Here is a 5,507-nt window from a genome sequence, read left to right on the forward strand (position 1 = left end):
CATTCTAGGAGAGATAGGCAAATAAATATGTAGCTATAGGAGCGTGGAATGAGGACTGTAATAAGAAGCACACAGTAGGTTGGGTGCAGTGGCTCACACCTGTAATCCGGCACTTTGGGAGGCCAAGGCGGGCAGATCATCTGAGGTCAGGAGTTCAAGACCACCCTGACCAACATGGTGAAACCCTGTCTCTACTAAAAATACAAAATAGGCTGGGCATGGTGGTGCATGCCTGTAATCCCTGCTACTTGGGAGGCTGAGGCAGGAGAATCACTTGAACATGGGAGGTGGAGGCTGCAGTGAGCAGAGATTTTGCCATTGCATTCCACCCTGGACAACAAGAGTGAAACTCCATCTCAAAAAAAAAAAGAAAAAGAAACACACAGTTTTCCCTGAGCTCTGGTTACTCCAGAGTAGGTTTGGACAGTCAAAAATTTCCCATGGAGTGATAGCCTGGGTTGAGATCCAGAAAATAAATTGGAGTTAGCCAGAAGCCATGAGGGGTCAAATCAAATCAAGAAATAAAATGTCTCCAATTACGCAGAAGCCCCCCTACCAATCATTACCCATTCCTTCCTCCCAAAGGGTAAACCACCTCTGCCTTCTAATATCATAGATTGGTTTTCCCTGTTTTTGAATTTTATATAAATAGAGTTATAAAGTACATATTTTTTTTGTGCCTGGCTTCCTTAACAATATGTTTGTGAGATGTATTCATGTTGTATGTATTGGCCATTTTTCATTTTTCCTTGCTGTGTAGTATTCTGTTGTACAAACGTACCACAATGTATAATGGTGCTGTGATGGATATTTTGTGTATGTATCTTAGTGCACTTGTGCATGAATTTTTGGGAGTATATACCTAGAAGCAGAATTGCTGGGTCATAGGTAACATGTATAATTTAGTAGTTAACACTAGACTGTTCCAAAGTGACTGTAGCAATTTTTTTTTTTTTTTTTTTTTTGAGACACAGTCTCACTCTGTCACCAGGCTGGAGTGCAGTGGCACGATCTCGGCTCACTGCAACCTCCACCTCCCGGGTTCAAGCGATTCTCCTGCCTCAGCCTCCCAAGTAGCTGGGACTATAGGCACACGCCACCACATCCAGCTAATTTTTGTGTTTTTACTAGAGACAGGGTTTCACCATGTTGGCCAGGATGGTCTCGATCTCTTGACCTTGTGATCTGCCCGCCTCGGCCTCCCAAAGTGCTGGGATTACAGGCATAAGCCACCACGCCCGGCCAGTGGCTGTAGCAATTTATGTATGCACCAGCAGCCTGTGAGAATTGCTGTTGCTCTGCTTCTGAGCCAACTCTTAGTATTGCCAGTCTTTTTCATTAAAGAATCCTGAAGCCTCTATAACAATATCTCAGTAGTAATTTCACTAACAACTAATGACTAATGAAGTTGAATTATTTTTCCATATGTGTGCCATTTAAATATCCTTTTGTGATATCTTTTGTATTCAAATCTTCTACCTATTTTTCTATTTGGCTGTGTTTTCTTATTTGTAAAGTTCCTTATATATCCTGGACAGAATATAACACTGGAAAGTTTCTAATTTTAATGTTGTCCAACATATGCATTTTCTCTCTTGCAGAACATCTCAGTGTTGGACAGACATTATTGCACATCTCAATATTGTAGCTTTATAATTCTGTTTTGTTTTGTTTTGTTTTGTTTTGAGACAGAGTCTCACTCTGTCGCCCAGGCTGGAGCGCGATCTCCACTGACTGCAAGCTCCGCCTCCCAGGTTCAAGCCATTCTCCTGCCTCAGCCTCCTGTGTAGCTGCAACTACAGGCGCCCGCCACTGCGACTGGCTAATTTTTGTATATTTAGTAGAGACGGGGTTTCACCGTGTTAGCCAGGATGGTCTCGATCTCCTGACCTCGTGATCCATCCGTCTCGGCTTCCCAAAGTGCTGGGATTACAGGCGTGAGCCACGGCGCCCGGCCTTGTTTTTATCATACAGATCTGCAATGCATCTAGAACTTATTCTGGTGTATGGTATGAGGTAGGAATCAAGTTTCATTTTTTTCTGTATGGATATACAATTGACCCATCACCATTGATTGAAAGCATTATCCTTTCCTCACTCCTCTGTTTCACCTCTTTGTCATAAATCAAGTGTCCATATACGTGTTTTCTGGTTTTGGTCTCTCTATTCTGTTTCATTGGTTTCATACATTTACATCACTGTCACACTACCTTTGTAGCTATAGCATTAGTCTGAACCCGGTAGTATTTTGTTTGCAGGTTTCTTGTAGAAAGCAGTTAAGAGCTTTGGCACTACACACAGGGCAGAATAAGGAGTCTGGGTTCAAATGCTAATCCTTCCACTCCTTATCTGTAAAATCTTGAGCAAGTTAACCTCTCCATAAACTTCAGTTTTGTTTGTATGAGGATGTTATGGGGCTATTTATGCCATAGAGTTGAAGTGGCTCCATGAATTGAAAGTGCTTAGTATAGTCTGTCACACTGTTAAAGAAAACTAAATATGGCCTGAGAAGGGCTCTGTCCTTCTATATTTGAGTCCTTGTGGATGAACTGTAACCTAGCTTTATAGTCAGACAAATTTGAAAACCTAACTTAATAGTATATACCTGTAACAATAGCTGAATGTGGGCCAATCCCAGCGGCCATACTTCAACAACTGATAGACTGCTGAATGTTCAAACTGCGTTCAAATAAGGCAAACACTGAGCTTTAACCAATCTCGCTGTTTCTGTACCTCACTTCTGATTGCTGTACCTTATTTTACCTTTTTGTCTGTAAATTTGTTCTGATCATGAGTCACCCCTGGAGTCTCTGTGAATCTGCTGTGATTCTGGGAGTTGCCCGATTTGCGAATCATTCCTTGCTCAATTAAACTCCTTTAAACTTAATTTGGCCGAAATTTTTCTTTTATCAGATGGTGTCAGGAGTGGGATCCAAAGTGGAGCTTCTAGCGACTGCCAGGAGCACTGAGTGAACATGCAAGGTACCTGCAGGGCCCACTTGTGTCCATTGATCTCTCACAGCACCTGGGGATCACAGGTAAGCTTCCTCTCGGATCTCTCTTTCCTTTCCCTTTTTTATCTTTTCTATTACTCAGGGCAACCAGCTTGCCCAGAGACCACGTGTTGAAACCCCTAGTCAGAGACTGGATTAAAGATGATGGGGCCCATCTGAAGGCAAATAGAAACCTTGCCGGTTTGATATTGGGTGCTAAGCAGAGTGGCTGATGTCTATGTTTTATCACATGTATTTTGCTCTGGTCAGAAAAAAAAATTTTTTTTCCTTTATGATGCAGCTTGGCCCCCAGTGTGATGGTGTGGCAAGTTGGGTCACTGGGGCCACTGAGGGAAAGGGAACCCAGAAGCCTGGCATGCCGGCAAAAGGATAAGAATTTCTTACCAGATTTTTGGCTTCTCTCTCTCTGTGCAAATGGTTGAATGAATGGTAAAAATCACTGTTTATTTACCTGTCTCTTCTGTAAGGTTTTGATTAACGTGAAAAAAATTCTGAGGCTAGTCTTAAACTGATGTATTTGTGCTATGAATTTGTTTTTATGGGTCAAGGGGTACCTTAGGATAAAACATGGGCTTAGGACCCCATAAGCTCGCTGGTCAATAACAAACTTTCCAGCAGGTCCCTGAAACAAACAAGCAAAAAAACTGGATGGGGTCTTCATCTTGTTTTACGTCCTTGGGAGCTTGACCTTGTAACCACATGGCAGTACTTTCTCTTGGTCTCCACTTTCCAGGGAACAGGAATTTTATGATTAATCATAGTTAGCTCTAAAAATTAAAGCCTCTGCAAGCTCAAAATTAACTACTCTAGACTCCTTCTGGGAAGGGCAGTAGAGACTGCTCTGTGCTGTGGCTCACTGGCCTTTCACATTGGCAGTTCCAGTTTCATTCCCTGCTTAGGAAGTAAGTTCTTTCTGGTTTAATATCTGTATAACCTTGTCTAGTCTTTTCTCCTCCACAGACTATCTTAAATTTTCCTTCCTTGAGCACCTAGGAGGTTACCTTTGGTAAAGTTCAAAAGCCAGAAATAGCCATTTGGCCTGAGTAAAATCAGTAATAAGAAATTTTAAAAGGACTTTATTAAAGAGTGCTATGGTTAAAAGTCAGGTTAACTAAAAGTGGATATTCAGGCTCTAATGGCCTGGAATCCATGGGAAAAACAGGAGGCACCAGAAACTCATTTCCTGGCCCTGTTCTTTCAAGCCACTAACCAATTAAGAAACTTAAAACTGGCAAATGAAAATCTTACAACTACTATAGTAATCTTCTGTCTGTCTGTCTAATTACATATGTGTTGTGTGTAATGCTTATATAAAAGAGCTCTAATTAATTGGCTTAAACAAAAGAAGCACTTAAATATTTTGAAAGCAAAATAAAACTGTAATGCCTTTTAGTTCATGTAACTTTAGTAATCTTTGGGAAATAAAAACAGCTTTAAATATTATTGATAAAATAAAGACATTTTGTCTAAATTATGCAAGTCAGATATTAGCTTTGCTATATGCTTTAAGGTCATAAACTGCTTTGACTTTTGAAAATTGTTCGACTTATTTTGGAGACGTTAAATTCTAAATAAGGCCTGGGGATATATGGAATTAGCCATGCCCCCTAGCTATACAAAGAGTATAAAGAAAACAGGTTTTATGTAAGAAAGGATGTTGTATGGTAAATTCTTGTCCTAAAGTAAAATGACTAGTTGTTTAAAAAGAGGGATGTTTAGGGCAAGTCAGAAAGTCTAAACATATCATACATAGTCTGTGTAACTTGTGAAAGAATTTATGAAAAGGAATTTATGCCAGAAATGTTGTACAATTTTAAGGTGATTAGGCCTTCTAAATGCTTCATAAAATGTCACCATGACTCTTAACTGTACAGCCTGCCTGCTTCACAGCTAGGTAAGACCTGGGACACCTGGAGTTAGATGCTGGAAAGAGTCGGACCTTTTTCTGCATTTCTGTCTGGGTCCTGGGCTCCACACCGAGTACATAATTAAAATCCCTTACTTACCAAGGTTTTCGCCAAAAGTAAAAGTTGCTAAGAGTTAACATTGTAATATGTAATTGAGACTACTGAAAAAATAGGTTTACATGCAAGGTGTATAAGGAGAATGAAATGTGTTTTTTGTAAGAGATTGTAAGAAAATATAGGAATGTAAATTTTTGCCTAGGTTGGAGGGTTAAAGGATTGTTTTAAATTAAATAAAGCTAAAGTTTTGAACAATTGTGGGAGGTTTATAAAAATTAATTATAGGCCGGGCGCGGTGGCTCAAGCCTGTAATCCCAGCACTTTGGGAGGCCGAGACTGGCAGATCACAAGGTCAGGAGATCAAGACCATCCTGGCTAACACAGTGAAACCCAGTCTCTACTAAAAAATACAAAAAACTAGCCGGGCGAGGTGGCGGGCACCTATAGTCCCAGCTAACGTAGTCCCAGCTACTCGGGAGGCTGAGGCAGGAGAATGGCGTAAACCCGGGAGGTGGAGCTTGCAGTGAGC

The sequence above is a fragment of the Rhinopithecus bieti genome, unplaced genomic scaffold (genome assembly GCF_001698545.2).
Source record: "Rhinopithecus bieti isolate Rb0 unplaced genomic scaffold, ASM169854v2 scaffold_4553, whole genome shotgun sequence".
Classification (NCBI taxonomy): domain Eukaryota; kingdom Metazoa; phylum Chordata; class Mammalia; order Primates; family Cercopithecidae; genus Rhinopithecus; species Rhinopithecus bieti.